At 43.9% G+C, this 22371-nt stretch overlaps 1 long non-coding RNA gene across 1 annotated transcript; it reads right to left on the bottom strand.

The window, feature by feature from the left end:
- Positions 1–8203: 8203 nt before the first annotated feature.
- LOC111526268 lies at positions 8204–19837 on the bottom strand. Its single transcript, XR_002726321.1, has 3 exons — positions 19654–19837; positions 9085–9199; positions 8204–8321 (listed from the first exon to the last, which is right to left on the bottom strand). It is a non-coding gene; the product is annotated as an uncharacterized LOC111526268 (long non-coding RNA).
- Positions 19838–22371: the final 2534 nt, after the last annotated feature.

Here is a 22371-nt window from a genome sequence, read left to right on the forward strand (position 1 = left end):
CATTCTAGCAGAAGTGTGTGAACCTAGATGTTTGCCCATCTCCAGGACTCATTCAGGGTGGAAGGATGGCAGAACTGGTGGCTTACATTGCAGATGAGCTCATGCGACTCCCATTCTAACCCCTTTCTAGCACCTTCCAGTGCCATGGAGGCTCGAAAGATGAACACCTCACTTCTCAGCATTCCTTGACACTAAGGCTCCCTGTGTGACCTGCTACAGCCTACAGCAACAGGAGGTGTAGGCCCTGTACACTGGGATGGAGTAGCTGTGCTGGAGCTTCAGCTGTCCAGGCCCTAACGTCATAGGTGCTGAGTGGCAGGGGATGGCATGTCGCTGAGGTTGTTCGGAGGTTTCCTTGCATCTCTGGCTGCTCTGTTCATGGCTGAGTTGCATCCACACCTAATTACATGACTTCCCAGAGGTCTGTGAGCATCCCAATACCTTTTACTGAATCCTTTTCCACTCAGATTTACTAGAGGGTACACTGCTGTCTGCAACTAAGAATCTGACTGAAAAGGTGTCTGGCGTTCATCCATGAGAGTCTAGGCAAATAAATGCAGGCACACTTGCTAAGCAACTGCAGCCTGCATCAACATTACCCCAAAATAGATTCATGTGACTGTTTATGAGCACTTGACCTGTGCTTAGCACTTCCCATCCATTATCTTATTTGATCTTCACAACAGTTCTCCATGATAGGCAGACACACTGAATCTGAAAGAGTCTCAGTGACTTACCCCCAGCTCAGCAGATGTGAAATATTGCAGTGGGATTTGAAGGAAGTCTGTCAGATTTCAAAGTCCATGCTCTATCCCATCCCACACTGCTTTGTTACAAGCACTATACCAGATACATACCTATACAAGAGCAAATATATAACAGCAAAGCAAAATAAGGCTTATTTAATACCCTTTTTTAAAGATGTGAAAACTTGGCCTTAGAAAGGCCAAGTGACTTTCCCAGAGCTCAATAAATGTCTGAGGCCTAAGAAACCAAGTGAGACCCTGAACCGAGGTCCTCTGACTTTTGCTCCAGGGGCAGGTATTTCTACCTATACCACACTGCCCGGACAGAGGCTCCCTTGGTGGAGAGATCTTGCAAGTTTACAAACCAGGGAGCTGAGACAAACCTACACAATGCAGAGGCAGAACAGTCCATGGACTTCAAGATGGGATCTTGAGCATAAAAAGAATTCAAGTCCCTCCTTACATGGGTGCATATGACAGAGAGAAATTTCTGTAGTTTTCGTTAAAAAATCATCATCACAATGCCCAATGACTTCAATAAACTTCTTGAGTGTAAACAAGCAGAACATTTTTCTCAGCACTGTAGATTCTTTACCATTGACCCCGAGCTACAGTCTAAATTCTTTAAGGTTGACGATGAGGTCGATTGCTACTTGGGAATGATTTCAGAATTCTAGTTAGGGTAATAAGGATTTTGGGGTCAGAGCTGGTCCAGTTCCCATTGCCCTGCAGAACCCAGCACTGTTGCAGACTGTTTTGCTCACTCCATATGTCTTTTTCTTTATGTTAAAATATTTGCCTTTGGTATGTAGGATCAATGCAGTGCTGATACTCATTTGACCTCATGAGTCTGGATGTGGGGGAGAAGCTGCATGCTAGAGGGCACATTTCAACATGCCCGGAGGTGTTTGGAGGGGTGCTCCTGGTCCTGAATTTTACCTTTGAATTAAGTGCAAGGGTCTGGGGGAGAGTGGGCTTCTCTGTGATAATGCCAGCGGTGTTGCTCATATTAAAGAAGAAATGTTTTGTTTTGTTTTGTTTTGTTTTTTGTAAGCCCTATTCAGAAAGTTCCATTTGAAGGTAGTAGTGCTATAGATCCTATAACATAACAATGTTGTCTGAGGCCTTTTAGCAAACAGACCTCTCTTAAGCTAAGTCAGTCAAGGACTCCAGATGGCCGGGAGAGCCTGGCCTCGGAGACACATGAGGTGGCTCTCAAAGCCTCCCAGGATCTGTTTCCCTCAACTCCCTGGCCCCACCCGCAGTGCTTCCCGGCAATCAGCATTGCAGTTGCTTGAACTCCATCCCTTCCCTTAGACAGGCCAGCTATGTCTTGCCTCTTAGCCTTCTCACATGTTGCATCTTCTCTTGGAACCTAGTCCCTTTCCTTCTACTTCTCCTGTTAATCTGCGTTGGGTCGGGTTATGCCTGGGGACTTATCCACCCTGTTCTGGTCTTCTCAGTTGTAGCATTAGTGGTTAGTGGTCCACTCAGTTCCCTGGGCCTTCTGAGTGCCCTTCACAGCAGCCTGATGGCTAATAAATCTGAAGACTATCTGGCGGCCAGAGCCCATGTACTCCTAGGTGCTAGAAAAGTAGTAACTGCCCCCCAAACATGCACACAGCAGATCTCAATAGCTGGCAGGCATGGTGGACAAGTTTCCCAGCTCCGTTGCTGCTTGTTGGGATTACTCTCATGACTCATGGTATCCGGGGCTCCAGGTGGCCTCCCTCAGTGGTCACTGCTGGATAGCACACCTGTGCCAGCTGCCATCCCTTTCCTTTCACTTCCTCATTCACTCACTAGGGTTTCCTTAATCATCTTCTAAACAAACTTAACGCAACAAATTCTTGTTTCAGGGTCAGCTTCTAGGGGAAATCAGGCTAAGACACCCATCATAACAGCACAGCTACGTGTCTAAATTGAGTGCACCTTGCCGCTAACTCTAAGCTCAAGGTGGGCCTGAATGAGTTGCTCTTGTTCACAGTAGAGCCCCAGTGCCTGATTCATGATTAGTGTTCAATATATATTTTTTTCTAAATGAAAAAGATGCAGTACAGCCTGTGGAAGAGCTTAAGCCTCTGGCAGGGAAGACGTCACAGGCAAATGAATAACGCAGAGAAACAAGGGGAGCACTCGAAGCATGTCCAGAGGGAACACAGAAGGGGGATGACTCATGGTGTGCGAGGCAGAGTCAGAGCAAGGTTTCTCCTTTATTTAAATGACTAAATAGGAAAGAAATTTGAGGAGAAAACAAGGTAGAGACTAGGCATGGTGGGTGCACAGATCTGCTGCCCAGACTGCCCTTCAAGTTAAGACTCACTTCCAGTGGCAGAGTGTGGCCGTCGGATGCCGCTGGCTCCTCTAGGCTGGCATGAGCTGCTAAGAGCTGCCTGGCACAGTCATGCCATTCGTGATGTGGTTTGTACACCATCCCTGGTGTGCTTTGCACACCATTCCTAGGGTGATTGAGCTAGGCAGGGGCATAAGGGCAGACTTTTTTGACCTAATTCTGACCACCCCGATGGGGGACAGTGGCTCCAGAGCTCCCTATGGGGTGGCCAGGACTTTACCAGCCCTACATTACGACCAAGTTCTTCCCTGGCCGAATTCTACTTCCTCCCTCTGCCCTTCACAGATACTGATCCCTAGTCAGAGCTGCCAGATTTAGCAAATAAAAATACAGAGTGCCCAGTTAAATTTAAATTTCAGATACACAATACATTATTTTTGGCATTAATTATATTCCAGCTATTGTATGGGACATACTTATATTTTAAAGAGTTATTCTTTGTTGATATGAAATTCAATATAACTAGGTATGCTATATTTTCTCTGAACATGCTATCCCTAATAAATAGCTTTCACCTCAAACTCCATATCAGTATCTGCTTCTGGAGAGCCCTGGATGCAATCATAGGGCAGAAGAAACTGGGAGTAGCCCGGGTCCTGTAGCGGTTCCTGTGGCTGAGGTGAAGTGGAAAGGTGAGGGAGAGAGTGACAGAAGGTAGCCCTGAAGAGGACGGGTCTTAAAGACTTTCATCCTAATAAATATGAATCTTATCCTCCAGGATGGAGATGGGAACCAGTGGGAGGCCCTAAGTAGGGAAAGTAGGGAAGGCTCTAAGCAAATGGCTGGGTTTGCATTTCAGAAAGACCCCTGTTGTGAATGTGTGTGGGAGGGCCTAGAGGCAGAGAAGGCAGACCTAGGAGCTCTGCTTTATTTTCTGGGTCTGCAATGGCCTAAGTTAATAATGCCGAGTGGATGAGCTAAGGGAGGGGCATGATAATGAAAAGGTGATAAGGGACTTGCAAGTTGTTTAGGAATTGGGCAAGAAGTCGTTTGATGGCTGACAGGATGAGGGGAGCATAAGAAAAGAGAAGCCTATGGTGTTCCCCAGGTTTCTGGCTGAGACCGCTTTGTAATTGGGGTGCTTTTGGTTTAGTTAAGTAATCAGTGTCTGCTTATTCAGGAGTGTGGGCTCAGCTTACAAACCAGACTTAATGGGTGGTGCAGTTCCAGTACAGGCAGAGTGAGAAGAGAAAGCAAAGGGAGGCCAGGGAGAGAAACACGAGAAAAGTAGTGGATTGCTGGGTGGATCAAGAACACCTCATTAGTCAGGCACGGTGGCTGACCCCTGTAATCCCAGCACTTTGGGAGGCTGAGGCGGGTGGATCACGAGGCCAGGAGTTCAAGACCAGCCTGGCCAGTATGGTGAAACTCTGTCTCTACTAAAAATACAAAAAAATTAGCCAAGTGTGGTAGTGCATCCCTGTAGTCCCAGCTACTCATGAGGCTGAGACAGGAGAATCTCTTGAACCTGGGAGGTGGAGGTTGCAGTGAGCCGAGATTCAGCCACTGCACTCCAACCTTGGTGATAGAGTGAGACTCACCTCAAAACTTCAAATAAAAATAAAAATAACACCTCATTGCTCATCACAAAGAGCAACTTCTGGACAAGCTAGGTGGAAGCACCTTGTCTCAAGATGGACTTTGAGGGCAGGAAGTGGGAGAAGTTCATTTTGTGACTCCTTCCTACCTCCTTTCTCTCACTGTTCAAGTTCCTTTCCATGGGCATTAACTGTCTCACTCCTCTAAGTTATGTTACCTGGTTCCTTCAGGAAGCCACTGGGAAGTCAAATCCTCTATCACGTAGTACAGTCTGAATCCCTGAGCTCCATCTGAGTCCAGTGGTTGGAGTAGAACTGCAGGGTAACTGAGTGGATTGAGTTTGAGTGACAGGGGAACTGTAATTCTTCATGGTGCATGCAACAGAGTCTATACAAAAGCCCAATCCAGGGGAGCCCAAGAGAGCTGTCAGCTTTAGGAGATGAGACAACAGCAGATGTAGTTGGCTAGGGTAAATGAGTGGTCTCCACTGAGCAAGTGGTCAAGGACTAGGATGAAAGGAGTAGATAAGGCCCTTGAGTCCTAAAACTCACCTCTACACAGTCAGTTTGTTGAGCAGGATAATGAGGTCTGCTCTGACCAACCAGAGGGCTCTAGGAGCTATCCCATAGGCCTAGAATATCCCATACTGCATGGGAAAGCTGTTTTGTGGGTTATCCATTAGGAATGCAGGTGTAGCAGTGATGATCTGGGCTATGGTCAAGAAGAGAAAAGCAATGCAATAAGAAGTATACCATTCATAGAGCTTGGAAGGCACTGACTGCAAGATGCATGAGATTCAGTCAATAGAACCAAGAAGGAATGTTCAGCAGACACCTCATCCCCCAAAAAAGGAGATGGCACAAGGTGGTGAAGCTCAGGTCTGGAGGGGCAGACAGGCAACCAGGTGAAGGCTCAGGAAGGTCGAGGGGCCAGATGAGAAGGAGAAATTCTCATGGGGTTTGGCATGGAGATAGTCAGTGACCTACATCAACATAATACATTCAAATAATAGATTTGGTGTATTCTATCTAAGACTTTCCGTCAATAACTGAAAACAAGCAAAATGAGCCACAATTGAAGCCACAGCTACTGAAGTTCAAAGAATCTCTTCCCTCTCTCTTATTTTATACTTTTTGCTAGTTAAGGCAACAAAAGATCTTGAGACAGAAAAATCTCTCAGTCTTACAGCAAAGCAAAGAATGCAGCAATGTTCTTTGGATTTAGTGTCTCTGACAGTGTTGGGGGATTTAAAGATAGTGTTCATTTTTCAGAAATGAAACCAAGAAAAATAAAGGGAGAGAAGTTCCTGGGGTCTTGGAATAGCCCTAGGAAATGTTATCTGAAACCACTCCGGTCTTTAGGGCTTTCTCCGTAAACAAGTTCATCTATTTCTGAAACTTTTTTATCATCCTCATAGGCATCAGAAAGATGAAGACTTGCCAGGATTGAGACAAAATTTTTTATTCTTTCACACATTTGTGCAAGCATTTCCAAAAATAGAAAAGAGTTTTCCCCTTGCTTCAAGAGGTGGAGGGCTGGAGGAGACAAGTGGAGCTGAGAGATGCTCAGGGAGAGACAGGCTATGATGCACCTGACCTCAGAAGGGGCACTCTCAGCAGCCTCTGGGCTGCATCACAGCTCCTGGTGCAGTCTTGGATTCCAGAATCAAATGACATTTCTTTGTATCACATCTTTTTTTTTGAGACGGAGTATTGCTCTGTCTCCTGAGCTGGAGTGCAGTGGCACGATCTCAGCTCACTGCAAGCTCCACCTCCCAGGTTCACACCATTCTCCTGCCTCAGCCTCCTGAGTAACTGGGACTACAGGTGCCCACGACCACACCTGGCTAACTTTTTGTATTTTTAGTAAAGACAGGGTTTCACCATGTTAGCCAGGATGGTCTCAATCTCCTGACCTCATGATCCACCTGCCTCGGCCCTCCAAAGTGCTGGGATTACAGGGGTGAGCCACTGCGCCCCACCTGGTATCATGTCTTCTATGTACATCCTACTCAAGGTCCCAGGATGGTGTCCAATTCTTTATATTTTAACCTCTGAGTATCATATTCAAAATCTTTATAGAAGCAATGACTTATGAATTACAAAATATAGTCAAATTAAATCTTTCACTTCAGCTGATTTCTAAGTGTATGGAGCAAGGGTCCAGATTGACCCAAACTCTGTTCACACTGGGATTTATAAGCATCTCTAGTGCACTGGGACACTGCCAAGAGCTATTCATGTGAGACCCTAGTAAAGCCCTGGGCAGGACATCCTGGAAAGACAAATTTGCTTCAGGGTGATTGCCCTTCTCTTGGCTCCTTTCCAGTCCATCTCACATGACTTACTTCTGAGTCCTAGGAGGAGGTGGGGGATGCACAAATATCAAGGGAGTACTGGAGAGAGCAAAGCCTGGGCAGCACAGTCATTGGTGATGTTGGCAAAGAACCTGTGATTCAGCAAATCACCCTGGTGACACTGGGGCCTGGCCTTGCTAGCACCAGCAGCTCTGAATGGCATCATCCAGTGTGATAGGCATGGTTGCACTGGGAGGTATTCACAGCACAGGTGACACCACCACCCTTTGCTGGAGTTTGGGTAGACGTTACATGGCAGACATTTCAGGTGTGGACATAACAGGGAAAAATGGCAGACTCAAAGTGGGTTACTGAAGAGAGTTTAATATACATACTACTGTGAAATGTGAGAACAGAAGGTTGAAAAAGCACAAGACATTCTAAACCCAGACCAGTGTACCCTGGGTGCAATAATAGTGGGGATCCATCACTCTCTCCACTCTCCCCAGGCCTCAAGAAGCAGAGGAGTAGACCTGGCTGAGTGTATATATTGCATTCAGAATTAGTTGTCTAATTTGGAGTAACAAACAACTTTAAAGCTTAGCATATTAAAACAAAGACATTTATTATCTCACACAATTTCTGAGGGTCAGAAATTTGAGAATTGTTTAGTAGGGTTATGCTAGCACATGATCTCTCAAGAAGATTCAGTGAAGATATTGGTTGGGGCTACTGTCATCTGAAGGCTTGACTGGGGCTGAAGGATCAGCTTCCAAGATGACACATTCCCATGGCTGCTGGCTGGAGGCCTTAGTTCTTTGTTGTCTTTTGGACTGAGAGTTCATTTCTGTGCCATGGGTACCTCTCCACAGGGATGCTTCAGTGTCTTCACAATATGGCAGCTGGCATCCTCCAGCATGAAAGATCCAAGAGAAAGTACAGCTCAGGAAACACAATGTCTTTTATGACCTAGCATTAGAAGTGACACCTCTATGCATGCCTTAATTTATTTGTTAAAAATGAGTCATTAAGTTTACCCCACACTTAAGAAAAATGAAAATGTATTCTACCCTTTGAAGGAAAGAGTATTAAAGAATTCATAGATACACATTAAAATCATCACACTCCAAAGTCTTTGTCAACTATGTAGGTAGATTTAAAATTTGAAATTATTCACTAATACAGATTTTAAAATACCAAGACAAAGTCTGCAATCAGAACCAGACCCGAATCTTTCCTTGTATTGGTATTATGAAGGGTTCCAGTTGAGTGTTGGTGGCCTTCTTATTGTAACAACTTAATCCCAGTTAGCTTTTTCTAAGGATCATTGCACTGTGTGGATTCCAGAAAGGTTCCAGTTGATGTAGATGGTGGTCAGTTCTTGCTTCTGAATGAAAATAAGAATGAGAGCACACTTATACCTGGTAAATAAGAATGGACAGGGGTGGAACTCACATTCAGATTCTCTGACTTCTAGTGGACGTGGTTTTCCTCATAGATTTGATAACTCAACCTGGACCTAAAGGGCCCACATCTCACCTTACCTACTCATTAATAGATCTAACCTATTCATGTAGGAAAACCACTCAGGGTCAAGGTTTCTGGAAGTCAGAGAATTGACTGTGAGTCCCACCTCGTCCCTGCCTGTGAATTGACCAGGTTTAAATTATGTTCTCATCCTTATTTTCCTCACTGGTCAAATGAAAATAATATATAGATTCACCTTCAGAATCACAGAACATGAGAACAAGGTGACATATTACCAGTATCACTATTATTGTTCCTAAAGTCTTCAAAGTTCAAGAAACTTCATGAAAAAAAGTGGCAATTATCATTAACTTCATCACCCAAAAGCCACCAGAGTTTTCCAAAATTTATTCTATCTGAATAAAAAAAGAAGCTAATGAACAAGTATCGGATACCATTTTAGGGCTGTAGGCTAGTGTTAAGGCCAATGCATTGTAGGTACTAGAGTTGCGGGGGAAGGCTTGGGAAACATTTTCTTTTTATAACTCCCGATATTACTCAGTAAGATAAAATAATGACAAGTTCGTTTACTAATCATTGCTTGATAAGCAGTATTGCACAATTTGTGAAAGAATAAAAACAATTACAAACAAGTCTAAGGAACCAAGGCAGATTACAGGTACCTGTGGAAGGTTTCCTTTGATCCAGCTTTCATTACAGATGAGTGGGGATGTCATCCAAACCCAATGCGTTACAATCAGCACTCCACCACTGGCATGACTTCAGGCTCTTTGGCACCTATGAGATGTAAGTGGATCTTTCAGCATTCACTCCTATAAACACTTTCATAAAAGTTTCATTTGCATCTAATAAAGTGCAATGTAATATCCAGAATAAGTAACCCGTGGCATTCAGCCAGGGAATGAATTCCTCCCTCAAATAATGGAAAAGCACAGAGCAAGTTTTGCTTACGACATTCCTGTCTCTGTGCAGAATCTCACATGCCTTTCCAGGGAGGAGAAGGTGATGAACCTACAGCTGGGAAGTTCTTGGAATGCCAAGCAGTGGCAGCTCTGATGCCCACGCTGAGAAACACTCATGCCATCTGAGAATTGTAAGCATCTCTCCAATCTGCTAGTTTAGCAATGTTGCAAAATCAGTTTCTGGAGAACGTAATAAATTACCTTTTGTTCTGTTTAAATATGCACAAAAGTCACTCTTAATAGGTAAAACTAACTTTTTATGGACAAACAGGCATATTATCAAGATTTATTTGATCTTTAACGTGGAGGAATAATCTTAACTCTTAGTCACTTGCAAATGCTAGTCTAGACTTGCTGTTTGTGATATGGTCTTGCACCTCTTTAAACACAAAAATCTAAGTTACCACTTGAAATTGAATTTGTCAGTGAGTTTTATGAGTTATGGCACTGGAAATGTATTATTTTCGCTACTTTAAAATATACTTTCTTATTAACTATTGTCACCATGCTGTGCAATAGACTCCAAAATCATATTTTTCCTTCTAACAGAAAGTTTACACCCTTTGATCAATAACTCCTCATTCCTCCTCCCAGCCCCCAACCTCTGGTAGCTACCATTCTATTCTCTGTTGCTTTGAGTTTGACATTTTTAGATTCTGCATGTAAGTGGGATCACGTAGAATTTGTCTTTCTGTGCCTGGCTTATTTCACTTAGCACAATGTCCTCCAGGTTCATCTACATTGTCACAAATGACTGAATTTCCCTCTTTTTAAAGGCCAAATAATATTTCAAAAAAAGTGATGGTACTACAATCTTCCTATTTTGGGGATGGTGTAATGTGCAAAGAGTCAAGGGTTGTAGACTCTCTCATTGTTCCTGCCACTCTCTGAGCAATTTGGGGCAAGTCATTCCACTGTGTCATCCATCTATTCAGTCAGAACCATTTATTGAGCACACACTGTGTGCCAGACAGATTTCTCAGCATCAAAAATACAGCAGTGAAGAAGGCCAACAGTAATGGAAAAAGTGGGTGTGTGTGTGTGTGTGAGAGAGAGAGAGAGAGAGAGAAAGAGAGAGAGGGAGAATGAGGGGATGAAAAAGACTATCCAGAAACTTTAGATGGAGCAAATGGCCATGTTTGGGCAGCAACTCTGAACAGATTACATCTTGGCTGACTTTACACTTAATCTAAGATCTGAGCAACAAGAAGAAGCCTACTCTGCAAAGATCAAGGTCAGTGGCATTCCTTGATGAGGAAATAACTAGTGCTAAGCCTGGAAACAAGCATGGGCTTGTGGTGGTGTAGGCAACTGAAGCTGCATCTTGGAGACAAGATCAGAAGGGAGGACAAGGACGAGACCAAGTAGGGTAAGTGAACCCAGATAAGTGCTTGGACTGTATTGTAAGCAATGAGACATGGTCGTTAGAAAGTCTGAAATAGGAAAGTAATGTGATCCATCCTTTTAAAAAATCTCCTTGTGTCTCTGTGGACACAACAGAACAATGACTGAATCAGGATATGTCTTAGGAGACTACAGACTCTTCCAGTGTTCTAGAAGCTTGGACTAAGGTAGTGAGAATTCACAGAAGTGAAGGATTCAGGATATTTATTTATGTAAGGAAACAAAGACTTGCTACTGTGAGTGAAGAAGAGAATTCAGAGAGGTTGCATAGACTTTCGGCTTTAGCAAAAAATGAAACAATTTTGAATATTGTTTGCAGAAATGAAATGATAAATATTCTAGGTAGATTGGGGGAATACACCTGGAGTTCTGTTTGGGCCATTACAGACATGTTCCCTATAGACATCCATGAAAATTTGGGTTTATGGGTTTAGGTGAGAGGAGCAGGCGGAAATTTTGGAGTCTTTTCATGTAGAGGATTTGAAGTCTTAGGCCTAAGTGTTGTCACTCAGAGAGAGTTTGCAGATAGAGAAGGAAAGGGTGCCCAGGAAAGAGCACTTCAGCACTTGAAGGATGAGCAGAGGAGAGTATAAGGAAAAAGTACTCAAGGAGGTAGAGGATCTACCAAGGGAAGAAAGTATTACATGAAGAAGGCAGTGGTTGCTGAGTGGTTGCTTAATTGTTGCTAAGATTATGTGGAATAATAGAAAGTGGCTGTTGAATTTAGAAACACAAAGATCTTGGTGTCCATGAAGAATCTTTTCTTTCTTTCTTTTTTTTTTTTTTGTATTTTTTTAGTAGAGACAGGGTTTCACCATGTTGGCCAGGCTGGTCTGGAACTCCTGGCCTCAGGTGGTCCTTCTGTCTCGGTCTCCCAAAGTGCTGGGATTACAAGTGTGAGCCACTGCACCCGGCCTCCATGTAGAGAGTCTCAATACAGTGATGGAGTGAGCTGACAAGAGAATGAGAGGTGAGTATGAACAGATGGAACCTTTGAGAAGCTATAACATAGAGAGTGAAGAACCAACGCTGGCACAGGAGCAATATGAGACCAGGAAAAAAGCTTCTCTGCATGGAAGATACTAGAACATGTTTACCTGCTGATGGGGATGGTCTAGTAAAGAAAAGAGGGCACTGTTTCAGGAGAAAGGGAACAACTACGGGAAGGAAGTCCTAAGGCTATGAGAATAGATGTGATTCAGGCCATTTCAGAAGGGGCTGGCTTCCAGGAGACTATCCCAAGAACAGAAGAAGAAAAAAAGTCCTGGCCCAGATGCCAGCAGACATATGGGTGGTACCTTGAGGCTATTATCAACTGAGGAGTTGCTTCCAGTTTCTCAGCACAATATGAAGCTGTTATTAGCCAGCAGTTGCCCTATACTTAAAATGAGAAGGCTGAGACATTATTTTTTAACAAAATTTACTTTTTAGAGAAGTTTAAGGTACACTGAAAAATTAATAGACAAGCACAGAGTTCCTATACACCCCTCACCCCCACATCTGTGCAGCCTCTTCCACTATCAACATCCCCCACCAGAGCGGTACATTTGTTATAATCCAGAAACTTACACTGATACACCATTATCACCCAAAGTCCATAGTTTACATTAGGGTTCACTCTTGGTGCTGTACATTCAATAGATTTGTATTCAATAGACATATATCCAACATTGTAGTATTCTACAGATTAGTTTTCACTGCCCTAAAAATTATCTGTGGTTCATCTATTCATCCCTCCCTCCTCCCAACCCCTGGCAACCACTGATCTTTTCATTATCCACATAGTTTTACCTTTTTCAGAACGTCATGTAGTTGGAATCATCTAGTAAGTAACCCTTTCAGATTGGCTTCTTTCACTTAGTTATATACATTTAAGATTCCTGCATGTCTTTTCACAGCTCAATAGCTCATTTTTTAAGTGCCAAATATTATTCCATTGTCTGAATGTTTCACAATTTATTTATCCATTCACTTGCTGAAGGACATCTTTGTTCCTTCAAAGTTTTGGCCATTATGAATAAGGCTGCCATAAACATCTGTGTGAAGGTTTTAGTGTGGACATAAGTTTTCAACTCATTTGGGCAAATACCTAGGATCATGATTGCTGACTCCTATGTTAAGAGTATATTTAATTTTGTGAGTAATCACCAAACCATCTTCCAAAGTAGTTGTACCATTCTGCATTCTCAGTAGCAGTGAATGAGGGTTTCTGTTGCTCAACATCCTCGCCATATTTGGTGGTGTCAGTGTTCTGGATTTTTATTCTCATGAATAGTGATGTCTCATTTTTTTTATAATACCATAATAACATATTATGTGCAGTATCTTTTCATATCCTTGCTTGTCATCTGTATATCTTTGGCAAAGTATCTGTTTCAGTCTTTGGCTTATTTTTAAAATGAGTTGTTTTTTTCCCTACTGTTGAGTTTAAGGGCTCTTTGCATATTTTGGATAACAATCCTTTCCCACATGTGTCCTTTGCACATATTCTCTCTCAATCTGCAGCTTGTCTTCGTTTTCTTACCTGTGTCTTTTACCAAGCAGAAATTTTTAATTTTAACATAATCCAGCTTATTATTTTTACGGATTTTGCCTCTGGTGTTATATTGCCATACCCAAGTCATTGATTTTCTTCTGTTATTTTCTGGAGGTTTATAGTTCTGCATTTTATATTTAGGTCTATGCTCTATTGGGTTAATTTTTGTGTAGGATGTAAGGTTTGCTCTAGATTCTTTTTTTTTACACAGAAATGTCCAGTTGTTCCAGTACCACTTATTGAAAAGACAACATTTCTCCATTGTATCACCTTTGTTCCTGTGTCAAAGAGTAATTGACTATATTAATGTGGGTCTATACCTTAGCTCTCTGTTCTATTCCTTTGAACTATTCATTTATTCTTTCATCAGTACCTCACCATCTTGATTACTGTAGCTTTCAGTAAGCCTTGTAGTTGGTTAGTGTAAGTATTCTGACTTTCTTCTCTTTCAATATTGAGTTGGCTATTCTGGGTCTTTTGCCTCTCCATACAAACATAGAATCAAGACCATCGGCAAAGCCTGAGTACTGTCCTCTCACTCTCCTTCTTGGACAGCATGAGCTTCACCACTCGCTCCACATTCTCCACCAACTACTAGTCCCTGGGCTCTGTCCATGCACCAAGCTACAGTGCCCTGCTGGTCAGCAGCAAGGCCAGCGTCTATGCAGGTGCTGGGAGCCCTGGTTCCCTGATCTCCATGACCTGCTCCACCAGCTTCCAGGGTGGCATGGTGTCCAGAGCCCTGGCTGCGGGGATGGCCGGAGTCTGGCAGGAATAAAGGCATCCAGAACGAGAAGACCAGGCAAAGTCTGAATGACCACCTGATGTTCTACCTGGACAGAGTGAGGAGCCTGGAGACAAAGAACCAGAGGCTAGAGAGCAAAATCCATGAGCAATTGGAGAAGAAGGGACCCCTGGTCAGAGACTGGGGGGATTTCTTCAAGACCATCAAGGACCTGAGGGCTCAGATCTTCGCAAATGCTGTGGACAATGCCCGCATCATTCTGCAGATCGACAATGCCCATCTTGCTGCTGATGACTTTAGAGTCAAGTATGAGACAGAGCTGACCATGGTCCAACCTGTAGAGAGCGACCTCCATGGGCTCTGCAAGGTCACTGATGACACCAATGTGACTCGACTGCAACTGGAGACATACATCAACGCTCTCAAGGAGGATCTGCTCTTCATGAAGAAGAACCACAAAGAGGAAATAAAAGGCCTACAAGCCCAGATTACAAGCTCTGGGTTGACCATGGAGGTAGATGCCCCCAAATCTCAGGACCTCGCCGAGATCATGGCAGACATCCAGGTCTAATATGACGAACTGGCTCAGAAGAACCGAGAGGAGCTGGACAAGTACTGGTCTCAGCAGATTAAGGAGAACACCACAGTGGTCACCACACAGTCCGCAGAGGCTGGAGCTCCTGAGATGATGCTCACAGAGCTGAGACATACAGACCAGTCCTTGGAGATCGACCTGGATTCCATGAGAAATCTGAAGACCAGCTTGTAGAACAGCCTGAGGGAGGTGGGGGCCTGCTACACCCTGCAGATGGAGCAGCTCAACGGGATCCTGCTGCATCTGAAGTCAGAGCTGGCACAGACCTGGGCAGAGGGACAACACCAGGCCCAGGAGTATAAGGCCCTGCTGAACATCAAGGTCAAGCTGGAGGCTGAGATCTCCACCTACTGCCCCTGCTGGAAGACGGCAATGACTTCAATACTGGTGATGCCCTGGACAGCAGCAATTCCATGTAAACCATCCAAAAGAACACTACTCACCAGACTGGATGGCAAAGTGGTGCCTGAGACCAACGACACCAAAGTTCTGAGACATTAAGCCAGCAGAAGCAGGAGACCCTTTGGGGAGCAGGAGGCCAATAAAAAGTTCAGAGGCCAAAATAAATCTAACTTTGAATCAATTAGTTTATGTAACAAGAATAACTTGTTGGGATTTATATTGGGATTGCATTGAATCTACCAGTCAAGTGGTAAAGAACGGACATTTTGACAATATTGAGTTGTCCTGTCTATAAACATTGAATGCCTTTTTATTTATCTAGTCTTTTGTTTCCTTTTAATCAAAGTTTTGTAATTTTCCTCATATAAACCTTCTACATATTTTGTTAGATCTGTATCTAAATATTTCAAATTTGGGCTGCCAATATAAATGGTAATGTGTTTTCATTTTAAATTCCACTCATTCATTGGTTGCTGGCATATAGGAAAGTGATTGACTTGTGTATACTAACCTTATATCCTGCACGCTTACTATGAAATTATTATGAAGTTTCATTTATTCTGTTGATTCTTTCAGAGTTTCTATATAGGCAATCACATCATTTGCAATCAAAGACAGGTTTATTTGTTCCATCCTAATCTATATATCTTTTATTTCCAAACTGCCATTTTTTAAGGTTTATTACACCACCAACATGTTATAAATATATCCTAATAAAGGATTATTTGTTATTTACAAATAAAACTTAAAAAGTGTGTAAAATACTGAAATTTTACATAAGCCAAAAATAATAGGTGAGGACAAATATTGTATGATTCCATATATATGAGATACTGAGGTAGTCAACTTCATAGAGACAGAAAGTAGAACGGTGGATTCCAGGAACTGGAGGAAGGGAGAATGGGGAGTTGTTTAATGGGCACAGAGTACTCTGTACTCTGTCTTGGAAGATGAAAAAGTTCCAGAGATGGATCCTGGTGATGGTTACACAACATTGTGAATGTATCTAATGTCGGTGAACTATACACTTAAAAATAGTTAAATGACAAATTTTATATTATTTCTATTTTGCAATAATTTAAAAAAATGATTGGCAATTCATTTTGTTGCTGGCAGGATTTAAAGCCCTTGCTCCACCCTACAGATGAAACAAGATTGCAGGATTGTGTTGCTGTTATTTTGTGTTTGTTTGTTTGTTCCCTATAGAATTCACCTGTTCTCAACATGTTCTGTATTGACTCAAAAATCTCAATGGTTTCTAATAAAGATTCAGCTACTAAAAGATACAAAGTTTAATGATACAAAACAGCAGCAACACAAATTGATGGTTAACCCAGATCCCATCCACGCAGAGTCACTCCAAACCATCTGTTCTCTTTTCCTTTCTTTCTTCCTGTTAGGTAGCTGCTGTTGTGAAGTTGCCGCCCATATGTGATGTTTTCATATTTTCAGAGGAACCCACAATGTGTATATAAATAGTCATGCATAGTATTAACAGAAAGTGTATAGGCCTTTTTGCGTGTTTCCCTTTTTCTCTATTTCTTTTCCTATTTTCAAACCCTTAACCCAGTTCCCAGAGGACTGGCCATTTGTTGTCTAGATACCCTACTCTATCATAGTTTTCCCAGTGTGATGCCGTCTTCCTCCTCCACGGTGAGGCTTGACCTCATCATCACTCCCCTCTCATCCATCATCTCTCTCGTTAATTCCTCTCTGCCTTTGCCTGCTTAGGGAATCCACAAGCACAAGTCTCCCACTGGCACTCTGAGGTACAACATTTGACAAACCATATTTCCACGTGAAATCCAACACTCTAGAACTGTGAATTTCTGCCCTTGTGCCATGCATTACACACATGTACTCAGTATCATTAGTTGCATTCTATCAAGTGTCGCAGAGCTTGAAATTCCCCAACGCTTGATAGGCAATTTGGATAAGAAACTTGATGTCTCAGATTTGGTTTCCCAGCTCCCCTAGGTAAGGATTAAGTACAAGTCATTACTTTATCCTAAGAAAACTCAGTGGAGAGGGGAATGGGGGAGAGACGGGAAATGGTAGAAAGTTAAGATGGGATGTATCATTGAACCGGTTACCACTGGGAGAAATCAGGACTCAACTCACAGGGAAATTCTGCAAACAGATGCAGACTACACCCCAGAGAGATTCTCTTCACAGCAGCTAGGACACTAGGACATTTATCTACCAGCTCCCAGCTGCCATTGGTTGAGGGCTGCTTCCTGGACACTGCATTTCCAGCACCTCTGGCCTGCCCTGAACTCAGATCCACCGTCATCCTGCAGCCAGAACAGTAATGCCCCCAGGCAGAGGTGTTCTCCCTAGGCAGCTATTGATTAGGCTGTGGAACTGAGAATGGAGGGGGTTTAGCCCGGCCACTGACAGTGTCTGCTGCGCATATGCTTTCAGAGCTCCCACATCTTCATTGCAGAGTGCATGTGAATGTTTAGGGGGTTTTCACTTCACTGGGTTTGTTGAATGAATTAAATTGAATAATATATATAAACATGTAAACACAGTATCTCCGTCAGAATTCCCAGAAGCAGACAACAAAAACCCACTCTAGCTAATGTAAACAGATGGGGGTTTGGTACAGGCAGACCTTAAGGAAGCCCAGGAAGGGGCGGAGAAACAGAAATAAATGTTATGCAACTGGAGGGACTCCCCAGGCTCCCTCCCTTTGCCCACGTATCTGTTCCTCCACTGAAGGCTGCAACTCCCATCAGAAAGTTCCTCTTCCTAATACTGGTTTCTCTCTCAGAGACTGGGAGTCCCCCTGTTCTTCTGGGCACAGTAGCAGCTCCCCACTCCTGCTGGCCACTGGGGTACTGCACCTCAGTGACTTCCCCACACCCTGCCCATCTCAATACCTCTTCATTAGAGTCTCCTCCATGACTCCCCACACCCTGCCCACAGCTCTCTGTATCTCTTCATTAGACCCTCCTCCATGACTTCCCACACACTGCCCACAGCTGTCTACCTCCTCATTACACTCTTCTCCATGACTTCCTGCATCCTGCCCACAGCTCTCTATACCTCCTCATTACACTCCCTTCCTTGACTTCCTACACCCTGCCCACAGCTCTCCATACTTCTTCATTAAACCCTCCTCCATGACTTGCTTCCCTGCGGTGTCCGTTTCCAGGCCAGAAATTATGGCTAATACTGTCACGCCAGGCCATACTCTTTATTTTATTTTATTTTTATTTTTATTTGAGACGGAGTCTTGCTGTGTCTCCTGGGCTGGAGTGCAGTGGCCGGATCTCAGCTCACTGCAAGCTCCGCCTCCCGGGTTTTACGCCATTCTCCTGCCTCAGCCTCAGGAGTCGCTGGGACTACAGGCGCCCGCCACCTCGCCCGGCTAGTTTTTTGTATTTTTTTTTTAGTAGAGACGGGGTTTCACCGTGTTAGCCAGGATGGTCTCGATCTCCTGACCTCATGATCCGCCCGTCTCGGCCTCCCAAAGTGCTGGGATTACAGGCTTGAGCCACCGCGCCCGGCCTTCTGATCTACTCTGGCTGTGTTTCTCACAAAGAAAAGGTGAAATGCATCTCAGGACAAGTTAAATTCTGGCATACGAGAGATGGGGGTGGGAGAAGAACCTGAGCCTGTTTTCTGGTTGGAAGGATGCTGAGAACCAAGGAAGTTCCTGCTTGCTTCAGGGTTAATGTGAGGGGCCTCCTCAGGCATGGGACAGCCCTGAGAGGAGTGGAGGAAGTGCAGCAGGAAGTGCCCATGGACCACACACCCTGACTTTTGACTCTTCCTGCGACTAAGGTTTCTGTGGTTCCTAGCAGCAAGAGACTATAGAGAACTTCAGAGTGCCTCCAGCACCTCCCTGTCACCCCACTTGTTGCATTACAGAGGATACAGCTGAAAAGGCAGGCCACCTGCATCTTCTTTTCTATAAAAATTGATGTGATGAGAATCACATGTCCTATAAATCTAGCATGAGCCATGCACTCATTAAAGAGCAAATGCATAGCTACAACTATGTGGCCATGCAGGATAATTCCGGTGCACATCAGCTCTGCTAAGAATCAACGGCATGACTGTGGGGTCACCTGCCATCCCGGTGGCTGCCCTGTGAGGGAATGAATACCCACCTCACTACCACAGGGCAACCCTTGGCCCACGGCCAAGGGGCCAGTGATGAATAGTCTCTTGCACGTCTCCAGTGGGAAGTTCTCTCCAGTTTTTAATGGGTCCCTGGGGGTCTGAGCCCAGCTCACCACAGTGCGTAAAATCGTAAGGCTTCTTTACATGGGCTCCTGGCCTCTTCCCCTCCTCTTTCCAGTCCTCCATCTCTCCCAAGCCCTAGTATCACTTTCCAGAGCAGTCCCAGGGTCTGCTTCAAGGGGACTGGAGCTAAGATGGTACCCATTAGAAGTGTAGAATTTAACTGGGAGATTTGGGAGTCTGGAGGTAAGTGAGTGCCAGCTCCCTGCTCTGAGGATGTGCACAATGTGGACAGATGGGGCCTGGAGACAGCCATCAACTTCCTCATCTGCTGAGCACTGAGCACAAACCCAGAGCAAACTAAGAGATCACCACCCAAGAGGCCTCCCTCACCTTGGCATTGCATCCTTTTGTTTCTCCCCAGGGTGTGGCTTGCAGGGAGTAAGTCTGTGGGAGCATCGTCTCACACTCAGCCTGGAGATGCCCCACGGCCTTGTTCACTCTCACAGCAACTTCATGGCAGGAGAATCAGGAACTTGCTGTGACAGCCAGGGCTTGAGGCTGTGCTGTGGGTACAGGAGCAGTTTCTACCGTAAATGTGAACAACCTGGCTTCTGCATCTCAGACTTCAATTGAGTTGAGAGAAAAGATCAAGCCACGCCTTGATCTTTCCAACCACAGACCAGCTGACTCCTCACAGAACCGGGAGGTTAGAAGCAGTATTCCGGTACAAGTGCTGATGCTGCCCTGGGAATGAATTTCTCTCCAGGAACAAAAGATGGACAAGGGGACAGGAAACAAGGGCCTGCTTACCGTGAAGGTGACTCACTAAATGGACTGACACGGCTAGAATTTACTCCAGTGGCTACAGTCTTGGCCTTGTATTGATTCAGATCTAAAATGTTCTGGGTTTTCACATTTGCCCAACTAGATGGCCTCTCCAAAGACTCCCCAAGCTGGTTTTAAGCTGGTTGCCCAGTACACCTGAGGCCTTCTTAGATAATCAGCATGCCTCTCCCTAGAAGTGGTGTCACTGAGCCTATTAGAAGCCTTGTTCCTGGAGCCACATATTCTCAGGCCCCTGCTGCCAGAGTGCACAATTATGTTTGGGCTTGGACTCACTTCATGCTGACAGTGTCTCAATGCGCCAGGCTCTGTGCACAGGTGAGCTCAAAATTGTGACAGACTTATCCTAAGGTAACTCTCAATTGCTTGGGGCCAGAAGTGAGTAGGTAAATGCTCCTGCCTCCCATCAGATTCTGGCGACTTTCTGCATTCCTCTTGGGACATCCCAGAGAAATCAAGCCTCAGTGGCTCACAGGGGTGACCTTGAAAAGACATTCCCCGTCCACCCCTACTTCCTGGAATCACGCTCTATATAAACCCCTGCACACAGCTCCATGCTCCCATCAGCTTCGGGAGAGCTTCAATCTAAGGCACTGAGTTAGTGCTACTGCATGACCTAATCGGTGGTTCTTGGTGAAAACTCCTCACCAGCGGGTGTTTTAGAAATTTTGAGATGTGTTTTTGGTTGTAACACTGGCTTCAGTGAGTGCATCACATGGAATGTCACATGCACTTCAATGCACAAGGTGCTCCCATGTCAACAAACATGCCCGCCTGCTCCACACACTTTTGAGGTGCAACACTGCATGTTTCTGTAGGTAAAAAATTAATTCGTAATTATTTCACCTAAGAATCTAAATCTGACTCCCTAAGAAAAACAAAGTGTTTGTCATGGTTTCGATTGGCGTTGAATTTTCTAGGATATCCAGTTTTGTGTGGTGAGAGGAGAAGGCATTGTTTCCTTTCAGAGAAAGAACAACAGGTTTTCAGTGTTTTGGAAAAAGCACACACCATATTGTGCATGTGTTCACTGTGGTAGTATCAGTATAGAAGGTTGTCTAATAACTATCAGGAAACTCAGGATTCAGTCAGCGCCCAATGACATCTGCCTTCTGTGTTTGTGTATAACATATAAACACGCACACACACACACACACACACACACATACAGGTATAACATAGACCAAATTTTAATATAGTTTTATTTTGATGTTGCATTATCAGGTTCTAAATGTATACGGTTTTGTAAGCAACTTCAAATATTTTTGCAGAAGGGAGGTTGATAAAACCGAATGAATGAATGAATGAATGAATGAATGAATGAATGAATGAATGAGAAGTTACACAACAACCAAGAAATCACACAAAATCTTCAAAATCTGTACAATTTTCTTATTCAGTTAGTGACATTGGCTTTCTTAAAATAATCTGTCCTTTTAATTCTTTTTTGTTTTCCCAAAATGGAAATATTTAATTAAAATTTATTTTTAGTTACACAAATAATACAACAAGCATGAGGCCAGGCACAGTGGCTCATGCCTATAATCCCAGCACTTTGGGAGGCTGAGGCGGGTGGATTACCTGAGGTCAAGAGTTTGTGACCAGCCTGGCCAATATGGTGAAACCCCGTCTCTACCAAAAATACAAAAATTAGTCAGGCGTGGTGGCACACACCTGTAATCCCAGCTACTCAGGAGTCTGAGGCAGGAGAATTGCTTGAACCCAAGAGACAGAGGTTGCAGTGAGCCGAGATTATGCCAATGCACTCCAGTCTGAGGGATAAAAGCGAAATTCCATCTCAAAATAATGATCATAATCATAATAATATTACAAGCATGCAATCTCCTTGTAAATATTTAAACATTTGCCACAGCTAAATTCGCCACTGAAAACAAACCTAATCCCAACCCTCCTCCTCTAACCCAAGCAAGCCTTCCCTTCCAGACCTTTTCTACACACTTACCTACACCTATACTTGTACCTGCATCTATTTCGACATAAAAATTGTTTCCAAACAACATATAAAGCATTAAAAATAAATATTTTTGCAAGATGCTTATATACATTGCTATGTTGGAATGTTTGCCTTCTCCAAAACTCACACTGAAATTAAATCGCTGTCGTCATAGTATTAGAGACGTGACCTTTAAGAGATGATTAGACCACCTTTTGCCATTTGCCAAGTGAAGACAACGACTTCCTCCCCACCACAGAACTCAGCGTTCAGGTGCCATCTTGGAATCCAAATGGCCAAACCAACCAGGA

This window comes from Piliocolobus tephrosceles, chromosome 20, assembly GCF_002776525.5.
Source record: "Piliocolobus tephrosceles isolate RC106 chromosome 20, ASM277652v3, whole genome shotgun sequence".
In the NCBI taxonomy this organism is placed as follows: Eukaryota; Metazoa; Chordata; class Mammalia; order Primates; family Cercopithecidae; genus Piliocolobus; species Piliocolobus tephrosceles.